Source organism: Carassius gibelio, chromosome A7, assembly GCF_023724105.1.
Source record: "Carassius gibelio isolate Cgi1373 ecotype wild population from Czech Republic chromosome A7, carGib1.2-hapl.c, whole genome shotgun sequence".
NCBI classification, from domain to species: domain Eukaryota; kingdom Metazoa; phylum Chordata; class Actinopteri; order Cypriniformes; family Cyprinidae; genus Carassius; species Carassius gibelio.
This window is the reverse complement of record NC_068377.1, coordinates 34,040,594-34,053,726: the sequence shown is the minus strand read 5'-3', so window position 1 is coordinate 34,053,726 and position 13,133 is coordinate 34,040,594. Positions and strand designations below refer to the sequence as shown.

Sequence of the window (13,133 nt, the reverse complement as noted above, 5' to 3'; positions counted from 1 at the left end):
GGAAGAAACACTGGAACAATTAATTTACAGTCAGCTACAACATGAGTCAAGTCCCTTAAACCCGAGATTTAAGTTCAGTGAAAATGGTTTGATTTTCATTATTTGAACTCCATATTGAACATCCAAGCTGCAGATCAGTTTGTTTTATTTCGGAACAGATTTGGAGAAATGTATCATTACATCACTTGCTCACCAAAGTATCCTCCACAGTCAATGGGTGCCGTCAGAATGAGAGTCCAAACAGCTGATAAAAACCTGTCATGTGGATTGCTTGTGGATTATTGTGATGCTTTTATCAACATACTGAACTCTCATTCTGATGGCTCTGACATCTAAGTGTTTTCCAAGGTGGTCTATCCTATCAGACAAGGTTAACTACAGTGTTCCTGTAGTTTAAACAGTAGGGCAATGTACTAGAAACAGCATGTTCCCAGGGAATGCATTAATTGATAAACTGTATGCTTTGAATGCAATGTAAGTCACTTTGGATAAAAGTGTGTACCAAATATAAATGTGAAGGTAAATATAACAGCAAGACAAAACTTAAGGTCAAACAGTCTTACTAACAGTCTTAAGGCACTGGAGTATATTTTTAGCTAGCCAAAAATACATTGTATGGGTCAAAATTATGGATTTTTCTTTAATGCCAAAAATCATTAGGATATTAAGTAAAGATCAAGTTCCATGAAAATATTTTGTACATTTTACTACTGTAAATATATTAAAACTTAATTTTGATTAGTAATATGCATTGCTAAGAACTTCATTTGGACAACTTTATAGGTGATTTTCTCAGTATTTAGATTTTTTTGCACCCTCAGATTCCAGATTTTCAAATACTGTCCTATCCTATCATCATCATACATCAATGGACAGCGTATCTATTCAGCTACCAGATGATATATTAATCTCAATTTCGAAAAATTTACTCTTGTGACTAGTTTCGTGGGCCAGGGTCACAAATAGTAAAAACTGTGAAAAATACACCATCAAACATATGTGCATGCTGTAAAATCAAGTAGTACAATTTAGAGTGATACATTCATCATACGTAACACAATCAGTTTGAATGTACCTGTGAACTCAAGTTGAAACTCACTAAATGAATAAAGTTGAGTAGAAATTACAAAATTGATTGTGGCGAGTAAAACTATTAAATTTTAATCAGACTACCTTTTAACACATAACCAACATTTCCTGAAAAAGCTGATACATGCACTCCTTCTCCTAATTTTAGATTCATGAAAAAGAGTAAAAACCTGTTGGCTTTAATTTGCAATACGGTTACCTGCAAAAATCTGCATTTAATTTAAACTAACTTCCTTATATCCTCCCACACACCCAGTGGATTGCCAAATAAGCACATTTGTAAAGATGTACACGCATTTCCCTCGTAAATGAGGCTAAATAAGAGGTATAGAGAAAGAGTTTTTCTATGTTGTGTTGGGTCTCTAAGATAAATGTTTTTAAAGAAACCTTCGAACAAAAGCAGCAGCCAAAAAGAGAAATCTTCTCACCTCAGATTGATACGATGTTTTAAATCATGCCTTACCTCAAATGACTGAGCCATTAACAAAGGTAATATGTACTGTTATCCATAATTTGACAGCCCACATGGATTAATGAAAGCAATTGGTCTTGCTGTTTAAACCCTCATATGCTTTTACGAATTTTAATGCTTTTTGCTGGTCAGGATGATATAATGAGTACTCAGTATGGAACATTAGACATCAAAGCACAAGGTTTGCAACCTATGATTTGTTACAATAGTGCACCACTGAAACTAAATCAAATCACATGCAGCCTCTTTGAAGGTGTGATTACCCACCACTACTGTTGGATTTGTTGTCATAGATCAGTAAATACTGGAATATGAAACGACCAAAGCAATTTCACAGGTTAATTGAAAGTTTACCGACATTGCCCTTCCTACAATTTAATGTACAATTCTAGTTTTTAATCACCTCCAAAATCTACTGTGATAACACTAATAACCGCTTTTCGCTCCAATATCATCTTCTCCCTAAGTCCTTGAGAAATCCACTCTCACTAGAAGGAGATCACATAATTAGATCTGTCTTAATGCATTCATGATAGAGATGGCATGAGGTGTTAAAACTGTGTACACGTAATCACAGAATGTGCTTCTTGGTGTCTTTTTAAATGGATTATTTTCTTTTGTGGTCTTCTTTTCCTGCCTTTTCCCATACGGTGTTATCGATTAGGTAGCATTTGTGAGTCAATAGATTGCTATAGATTTGAATGATCGCTGTGTAGCTCTCTTAGCGGCTGCTCCATCACTTTGCCTGAAACTGCTGGGCCTTGTTTCTAGGTGACATGGAATCAATATGCACTTCACACTACAGCTTTCCAGAGCAGTGTGTTTGTCTTCAGTAAGATCAGTTGGTGTGAAAGCAGTGTTTCAATCTAGACTGTGAAATGGGAAAAGATGGAATTGGTATGAACACACTCCTTATTAAATCATAAAAGTACTGAACTGCTTCTGATTTTGTATGATTTTCATCATTGCACATTCCTGGTCGCACTTATGTATTGTATTTCTTGAAACTCATTGTGCTTGAATAAAACTTGCATTCACTTTTTTTAATATACTGAACAAAATTATAAACATGACACTTTTGTTTTTGCCCCCAGTTTTCATGAGTTGAAATCTAGGATCTAAGACTTTTCTATGTACACAAAAGGCCTATTTCTCTCAAATATTGCTCACAAATCTGTCTAAATCTGTGTTAGTGAGCACTTCTCCTTTGCCGAGATAATCCATGCCACCAGGTGTCCACTCAAGTTGGTTACAACAACGAACTGCAATCAGGTCGAGACCCCGATGATGACGACGAGCATGCAGATGAGCTTCCCTGAGACGGTTTCTGACAGTTTGTGCAGAAATTCTTTGATTATGCAAACTGATTGTTGCAGCAGCTGTTTGGGTGGCTGGTCTCAGTCGGTCTTGGAGGTGAAGATGGTGTATGTGGAGCCTGGGCTAGTGTGGTTACACGTGGTTTGCAGTTGTAAGGCCAGTTGGATGTACTGCCAAATTCTCGCCTTTGGAGACAGCTTATGGTAGAGAAATGAACATTCAATTCACGGGCAACAGCTCTGGTGGACATTCCTGCAGTCAGCATGCCAAGTGCACACTCCCTCAAAACTTGCGACATCTGTGGCATTGTGCTGTGTGATAAAACTGCACATTTTAGAGTGGCCTTTTATTGTGGCCAGCCTAAGGCACACCTGTGCAATAATCATGCTGTCTAATCAGCATCTTGATATGCCACACCTGTGAGGTGGATGGATTATCTCGGCAAAGGAGAAGTGCTCACTAACACAGATTTAGACAGATCTGTGAACAATATTAGAGAGAAATGGGCTTTTTGTGTACATTGAAAAAGTCGTAGATCTTTGAGTTCAGCTCATGAAAAATGGGTGCAAAAACAAAGGTGTTGCGTTTATAATTTTGTTCAGTGTAATAACACTGTAGATAGTTTAATAATATAGTTCTAATGTAATATAGACAATCTCTTTCTGGCAGATTGTCATTTTGGAATCACTGGACTGGCGCTCTTCCTGTTTTGTGTCAGCTTTTTCCTGAGGCCTATATATCTTTGACGAGCTAATGACCCAATTATGTGTCATAAAACTCTACATTCTGTCAATTACTGAATCATTGTCATTTATAGTTTTAGAGAAATAATTTGCCCAAAAATGGAAATTTGCTGAAAATTTACTCACCCTCAGGCCATTCAAGATGTAAATGTGTTTCTTCATCAACACTGATCTGGAGAAATTTAGCATTACATCACTTGCTCACCAATGGATGCTCTGGATTGAATGGGTGCCGTCGGAATGAGAGTCTAAACAGCCGATAAAAATAAAAGACTTTACTTATGGATTATTGAGATGTTTTTATCAGCTGTTTGGACTCTTATTCTGACGGCACCCATTCACTGCAGAGGATCCTTTGGTGAGCAAGTGATGAAACACTAAATTCCCCCATATCTGTTAAAAACTCATCTATGACTAGACAGAGAGTAAATTTGCTGCAAATTGTAATTTGTTGGCAAAGTATTGCTTTAATTTTCAGTTGATATAACTATAGTGATGAAATGCTAAATTGCTCCAAATCTGTTCCCATGAAGAACCAAACTCATCTACATCTTGGCTGGTCTTAGGGTGGGTACATTTTAAGCAATTTTTTCTAAATATATTGACACTCCTGAAAACGAGAATATATCATGTGGATGGGTGTTATGTTTCAGTTAACAGATAACCTAACTGACATTTTAAACTAAGTATTTTACTTTACTGAGATAATACAAATGATCCATAGGTAGCAAACTGACTTCATATGGAATCAGGCATCAATAACCCACAAGTCTGGATGAGTGGCAGCTTGGCACCATCCACTGTCCATTAACTTTAAAGCCAGGGGAAATTATGCATATGTTATATACACATAAGTCAAACTGGTCATATCTGAATGTCAATGCTGATGTATTCCCTACAGAAGAATTTTGAACAAAATCATGCAATGAATCCAGATGGTACATTTTATTGTCATTTAATTCATGTAAATGGCTTTATTCAGATTATAGATTATTTAAATCTCAATGTCTGGCATCCTAAATCCTGCAGTGATGTCTTTATATGATCCACTCTCACTTCAGCTGAGAGCGATCTCATTGACATAACATCTGCTTTATTTTACATTCACAGGCCTGTAGGCCTATATAATATCATTGAATCTTTTGCTTAAATGAGCAGAATCAACATAAAGGAATCAACATCCTATAGATAATAAACTATATTTTTGCATTGTGCATTCATTTACAAACCTTCAGATTTTTTCTGGATCACATTTATGTCGATGAATAAAAGTTTTTTCTTAAAAATGAGAATTTGCTGTATTTTGCCATTGCAGGCTCTGCTAAAATGCTTCCGTCATAGATCACACGAATGCGGGGAACAGAACTCTGCATGACTAACAAACAATGAAGTTATGCTGGAGGCGGTTGTGTGTATAGTGCACTACTGGAATTTACATCTGCTTATTTAGTACAGCTTTAGTCCAGAGTGATTTGTGAACAAGTACAGCTACTATGCAAGGGATTAATTTAATAGCCACAGCTTTACTTATATATATTTTCACAGATCACTCACCGTATAACTACCAGGACATCTTAATGGGCCGTGTTGCAGCAGATAACTTTACAAAACCACGACCCCGGCAGGACTCGAACCTGCAATCTTCTGATCCGAAGTCAGACACCTTATCCATTAGGCCACGAGGTCTCAATTACAATTCCACCTAGCAGTGGAAACTGGGGTTTATAGAAGGGTGTCGGCCCTTGCCCCAGAGTTCCTAAAGCAGCACAAAGACAGCGTTGTTACGTGTCTCTGCCCAGCATCTTAATTCTTTTACAAATAATATACACTGGAAGAGTTTATATTGAAATATCAGATGGCAATTTCAAGAGATCAATTTCAGTTTGGTGCAGGATTCAGCTCAAAAACGAAGTATTTATAACTTAAATATAACCTAATCATCAAACAACAGTGAAATTTATTTCAAATGATTTTTACTGTAAGCACATTTAATAAAAAAAATGAATCATTACCACGTCAACAAAATCCTCCGTTCATTCTAAATGATCATTAATGTGCTTATGTGAACTGTCCCGAGGGTGCGTTTTCCAAAATCAAAGGCAGTTGAGTAACTCGCCGACCTTGTGACCTAATGGATAAGGTGTCTGACTTCAGATCAGAGGACTGCAGGTTTGAGTCCTGCTGGGGTCCTCATTTTAAAAGGATTAGATGAACTATGGCGATAGGATTGATTCATAATTCTAAATTTAATAGATTATGATCCTGAATAGCCTAAATGTAAAGGTGTTTTCAAAAATGTTGACAAATAAATTGAAAAAAAAAAAAAAATCTGTTTATGTCACAAAACACATTGATTTGTGAATCGCATCTTGAACATTTGTAGATTGCTGTGCACATTTGTGTGGGTTTTAAAACATTTCCACCGTAATGCTGGGTACACACCAAAAGATTTTTTACATTTTATAAGATTTTCAAAATGTGATAGACCACAAACACGAGGATAAAAAATCCTAGATTTAACCTTTTTGCTTCTATAGTGTGTGGGCTTATCTTCATTGGCTAGGCCAGTTTCCACAACATTTTTTTGCAACATTGTATTTACTGCCAAGCTAGTATTAAGCCACTAACTTGTAGGTATGCTACAAATTTGAGTACATGAACACAGATGCATTTCCAACAATATAACAAATACAATTTTTATTACAATGGAACAGTTTTTTGTTGAAGACATTGAGCACCATTCAGGATTTCCATGACATACACAGGATTTAATATTTGGATATAATTTATTGTACAAACATTACTAACATATTGTCTCTTTTTTGTTGTTCAGAACAACATCTGCTTTGGAGTCCAACATAAATCTACACAGCTACCATAAATATCCTTGTCTCCTCAAATAAGTAACCACTAATTGATGCCATGGTGACACAATGTATTTGTAATCAATTTAACGCCTTTCTTTAAAGTAGGAAACAGCAACTCAGCACTTTAGCAAACATTAGACGTACCAAAACACATTAGAGAGGGGAAGATTAACTTACTACAAATATATTTCACCTAACATAACCTAATAAACTTACAGACTTACTGATGCAGTCAATAGCATGCAAAACACTCACATTAATGGTTTTGATCAGATTGAAAAATGCTGATAAAGGCTGTTTTGGTTACTGGAAACCATTTGTCTGGAGAGTAATTCGAGAGAAATGATCATTAGTGTTAAAATGTGTCTCATAACTGTATTAAACGAGACACCTTACATTTAAAGGCTTCCATTTTTTTGTGTATGGCAAAGAGCTCTTGTGAGAACCTCAGATTTGTCTGTGTGTCTGACCTGGATAGATTTATTGCTCTGTTAGGTGTTTTTACGGCCCCTGGTGGTAAAGTGGACGCCAGCAAAGAGATGTTCTGAAAAGAACAATTCAGCAATTATACTTTTCACCTTTTTCTTTTAATGATTTTATGAGACAATTGTGGTTTACATAATATAACAATTAAGTAGACTAAGGTTTAGAAGTTTCTGAAGGTTGTAGTTTTGGTTGTACTGTTATTTGTCTTCTGTAGGTTATTTTTTTGTCCAATAGAATAGTTACGAGATATATTCAATACAAAAACTGTTATTACAATGGGTGTTTTTTTATAAGCATTCAGGGAAAATGCATACAACACTGTTTTGTACTTAATCTATCACTGTTACTATCTGCTGGTTAGGGATTCGTGCTATGGACATGAGTGATACATGAATGGTCATGATGATTAATTGTGTGGCTTGTTGAGGAAAGGTGTGATATTACTTTCAAGTGGCCTGGTTTTCACCTGGTGTGAAAAGAAGACTTGCACTGAAGGAGATTCATATCTAGTCCTCATTCTGACCTTTGGAGGATTTTCTTATTTCCTGAAAATGTTCCCATTGGACTAAAACCTACTCAGATAAATGAGGCCTACAGTCAGTCAGTTCCAAAAAGAGAATCAAAACCTGTTCAAATTGAAGGAATTAAAAGTTGACAAAAAGACTGAATCCAAGATTTGGAGATAGCATAATTAGAGATCTACAAGTAATTTTTAAAAGGGTGCTGGGAACAGGGGCGCTGCACAAGATCCCGGGCCCAGTCCACCCCCCAACCCCCCCCCCCCCCCCCCCAAAAAAAAAAAAATGTATTCCAGACTTTTCAAGGGCTCTCTCTTCCTCTGGGGCCCAGGTAATCAGTGTACACCTTCTACAGAGGCACCACTGAGAGCATCCTGTCAAGCTTCATCACTGTGTTACGGCGCCTGCAAAGCGTCCTGCCGAAAGACTCTGCAACGCAAAGTGAGAGCAGCTGAGAAGATCATTGGTGTCTGTCCCCCCCCTCCAGGAAATATACGGAACCCGTCTCACCCGTAAAGCCCTCTGCATCTCAGGTGATCCCACTCACCCATCACACAGCTTCATCCATCAGGCTGTCAGGAAGCTGAACACCCTCCTAAACTTGCCCCCCATTCCCCCCCCTTCCCTCTTCTGCCCTAGGGACCACTGAACTATGAAACCCCGGACCAGATCCCACATCCCCTGGTCCTTACACCCTCCCCCCCAACTAACATACATTGACATGCACCTGTCACTTTGTGCAGCATTGGTCTGCTCACTACATCACTCAGCATGGAACTGATGTCACTCTACTACCTCTTCAGTCAGTTAAACAAAACCACTGCTCTTGAGCCCTTTGTCACTTTGTCACTTTAATTAGACTGAATAAGCTTCTTTTTGCACTAAAAATCTTTTTATCTGCACTGTTTGTTCATTTCACTAGTTTGCATTCTATTTGCCATGTGCCTTGCGCTGCTTTATTTAACTTTATTTTTAATTTTATTACATGTCTTTTTTAGATTCCCTTATTGTATAGCTGTATCTTATATTTTATATTTGATGTAGATTTTTAGGCTCTACAGTTAATGCTATCTGTATGCACCGGGGGTCTGTGAGTAACGCAATTTCGATTCTCTGTATGTATGTACTGTACATGTGGAAGAATTGACAATAAAGCACACTTGACTTGACTTGACTTGACGTATCTCAGTAGTTATGGAGGTCTAAATGTGGCTCAAATGGCAATTTTTCAGTGGACAAACTATTTTGCCCCTTCCTCACTTTTTATGTTTGTCTTTCTTTAGGAAAAAAAAAAAATATATTAACAAAATACAAAAGTTTAGCTAGGTAATTTTCTGAAATTTGGCTGATTTGACACGGAATGATTCTTTTGTATTTTAGGTAAATGTCATTAAGCTAAAAGTGTTGTTGATGTCAAATTATAATTTGAATTACAAAAGACAAATATATTGCACACTATATAATGATGTTTACATGTACATTTAATAATTTACTGTTTACTGCACTGTGTTGTTCTTATTTAACTATAGTGGCTATGAAGTGTCATACAATAATAGGAAATTCTTTACTTCTCCATTGGTATATATATATATATATATATATATATATATATATATATATATATATATATATATATATATATATGCATATGAAAATGTCTAAAATCATTAAGATTGTGTCATAAATGGGAATTAAGCTATGAATGACTCTGTCCCTGAAAGCTTTTGCTGCATTTTTGTAGTCTACCATCTATCTTCCTCAAGCCTTTGGTATGAGCAAACAGTTTATACTGTCATCTTACTGGATGGTCATCTATCATCTCATGTCTTAGCATTGCAGACCAGCACAACTCAACCTTCACTGCCTCTTACATAATGACATGGCCATGAGTTTTCTAAGTTTGCTAGAAAGGCTTTTGATAAATGAAAGCCCCAGTGAAAGCACATTTTATTTAAAAGTCTATTTTTATAATTACTTCATCATGATGCACTCAAAGGACAATTTGTTGTTTATGAATAAATTTTAATTAATAATAATAATAATAATAAAATATATATATATATCATTTGTATTCTTTTGTGGTTTAGTTGGCTAATAAAATTTCATATAAATGAAAGGTCTTTGAACAACCATAATGACCTCACTAATAGGTATGCAGCGTTGCTTTGCAAGCATAATCCACAGAGCTAATTGTTAGTAGCTTGCTGTAGCCTTTTAATTAAACATTAGAGGAGAACAAATAATGGATTTCTAACAATCTATTGGTTCCTTCATCTTCAATAATTTGTATTTAATCACATCTTTCTTGTATGTGCACTGGCTGCTTTGATGGATATGTATACAAACTGATCTGTGAAATCATGTTTAATGCATAGTGAACTGTTATCTATGAAATGTCATGTCTTGTTTGTGTTGATAATATTAGGTGACAAAATCAGGCTCATCTTTGAATTCTACTCCATAGTCTAACATATAACAGCAGAATGCATGGTTTGTTGTTGCATATGTCTGCTGTCTATTATACCAGGATCAGTTCATAAGATGTTTGACATGAACCTTTATTAAATAAGAACCTTACTTGAAATGCAACCAACATTTCTCACAGCAGCTGAAAGCCTTCCTATTCTTGTTTATGAAATAAACGGAGAATTGTTGATTCTAGGCATTGCCTGAAGATCAAAGCTAGCGAGCAAATTGAATAGAAATAATTTGATTTGAAACTGTTTTGCATCATCCGATGGACTTTTGCTGACAAATAAACAGGGATATATGGGTGTAGGTAACAGGTTCATTGTCATCAGGGGTTAAATTATGTTTTATTAACAAGGTTCGGGAGGAGCATGATCAGATAATCAACCGATTCAGCACAATACGTATATATAGACGGGCATTTTGACATAATTTTATATGTATCAGAACATTTACACAATAAGTCTAGAAAATAATTCAATTCTGTACTTGCGTGCTATCTGAGAAACTGCTTTATGTGTACGTGTTTTGGGTGCGTGGTTACAGTAAACCATTCTCAGAAAGTGTGCAAGTACTGTACTCTTCTGCTATTGCCCTTGGATCATTTAAATTGGCAAGACAAAAAAAAAATCACTGAAACATTTTGCCAATTGTCCCGAGTGTACAGAGAGATATACAATGAATGAATGAAAACTTAATGAGATGAACAAGCAAGCCCAGTCCATATGAGAAAAAGTAACCCTAAAGTAATATAATGCATTACATTCCATAAATAGTAATGGTAATGTTCTCCTGTTCCGCATGGCACATAAGGTGTTCAGAATTTCTCCCAGCACAAAATGTGCTGCTTCTTTGACCGTGTAGTGACAGAGGTTGATTTCTGTCTGTTTAGCACTTCGCTAACATTTCCATTCAGTGCTTTGAGACTTAAGAAATGCATCAGCGTTTCCACCACAGATATGACCTTAACCTGCATAAAATAATGCTTTATACTTTGCAGGCTCTGCCTTTGATCAGACTTTACATCTATATGTCTGTGTGAAAAAACAAACAAACAAAAAAAAACCTAGTGATACCAAAAATGAAGATGCACCGCTTATGCAATTATATTCTCTTTTAATAAAAGGCACCAGATAATCAGGGTTCAGAGCTGGTCAAATAGTCGCTTTGTTTCACACAGATAATATTTGCTGTATGTCTCAGTGAGTGAATCACATTTTAGAGATGACTCACTTCTGGAGACATCAAAAATGGACTGGAGTGGCTGCTTCCGCTCTTTTATTTCAATTGATTGTATCTCCATGGCAAATAATGGAGTGACAATATTTCCTTTTTCATCATCGTGACTTGAGCAACAGGAAGTTGCTCAGTACTTGGCTTTGCTGGCTGACGCATTTTCACAGTAATAGAGCAGAACTGAATGGTGTCCTTGGAGGTGTCATGAGTGTCAGGGGAAAAGTCGGTAGCACTCTGTGACTACACTTGTTGACTGTCAAGGCCTCTGATACACCTGTGAAATTAAACACAAGCCTTGGTCCCTGACTCATCCACATGTACAAGCCAGAGCATTCGTTCATTTAATGAATGTCCAAAAAAGGAGCTCAGATGATAAGTCCTTGATAATGATTTACATACAGTATACACACACACACACACACACATATATATATATGAATACGTGATCTGTGCCGACACTGGAGCGAACTCTGGGCTATGGGCAGACATTGGTGCGAACTCTGGTGGAGCAGGTACTTGAGGGAACTCTGGTAGGCGCTTTCGAGGAGCAGGCACTGGAGGGAGATTTGAATATGGAGATTTGGGGCTGGCGGGCTTGACAAATTAACGACCAGCGGGCTTGACTCATGAACTGCAGGCTGACTTGACTCGAGAACTGCTGGCTGACTTGGGTGAGCCGCAGATGGTGGCGGGTTTGACTTCACCATGGCCGGCAGGCTGGTTCTGGCTAAGGATAGTGCGCTCTCCAGACACTGGAGGATTCCTTCCCTCCAGCTTAGTCCCGTGGTGTCCAAGGGGTGATGGTAGTTGGCCATGTGCCAGAAGAGTGAGCATATGGTGCTGTTGTTGAGGGCCATGGCCGCGGCAAGCCTGCAGAACTCCCATGAATACTCCACCAGCAGGAGATCTTGGCGAGCTAGGGCAATGAAACGAGCGGCAATTTCCATAGCCGTGAAAAAAAACCAAACAGGAATACAAACAACTATTCAAAATGAAACAAGAATGGTTTAAAAAAACTTTTTTCTGTTTAATGTTTTGTACTTATTTTATATTATTTTGCTCAAAAAAAGCAATAAAAAAACAATAAATTCAATTTGTTATCAGTTTCCTATTGTGACAACCCTTATACCGTTACATTATGCTATGCTGTTGAGGCATGTTGTCTTTATGTTTAATGAACTGTAACATTATACCTGTGGAACATGGTGGAAATGGCTTTTTACTCCCATACTCCCCTATGTCAATTTTTGGAGTAGATATATATATATGTATGTATATAGATTCAACATATGAACCATGGCTGGCAGAGATGTTATGCAGATATGGAAGACTGAGATTTGAGATCTTTTCCTTTTTGTTTCTCTCTCTGTCTTTACCTTTACTAAAGTGCAAGAGTTGAGAAAGGTGACAGAAAACATCATTCACACATGGTCTCCAAGCTAACACAGATTCTCTCATGTTTATCACCCCTCACACACACGTCTCTCCTCTCACATATCTCTCTTCTTCCCTTTACTTCTGTTGATCAGCAGCATCTTCACCTGTGCGCTACTCTCTCTGCCATTGTGTGACATACACAATAACTGAGATGGCACTTTCATCCCACATTATTTACCCTTACTGACAAAAAACACCTGCGCTTAATGTTTTTCAGACAGTTTTTTTTATTTCAAAACATGTCTCAGAACATGAAACAGGGATTGTAAATAACTACAATTATTCTGCTCTCTTTTTGATGCTTTTCGCACCATCTTCACTGGGAACATCAACATGAAAGTAGATATAATTTTATTAGGCATCATTTGGGGGATAAATATTAATAAAGGAAGTAAGTATTTTTTCTTTGCTCATGAAGAACTTGCCAACACAATGCAAATCCATGAGATTTTAAGTCTTTTTATGAATTATTATTTTCAAAAATGACAGTAGACTTTTA

General features: G+C 36.9%; 1 non-coding gene across 1 annotated transcript; it reads right to left on the bottom strand.

The window, feature by feature from the left end:
* Positions 1–5,234: 5,234 nt before the first annotated feature.
* Positions 5,235–5,307, bottom strand: trnar-ucg (transfer RNA arginine (anticodon UCG)). Its single transcript has one exon. It is a non-coding gene; the product is annotated as a tRNA-Arg (tRNA).
* Positions 5,308–13,133: the final 7,826 nt, after the last annotated feature.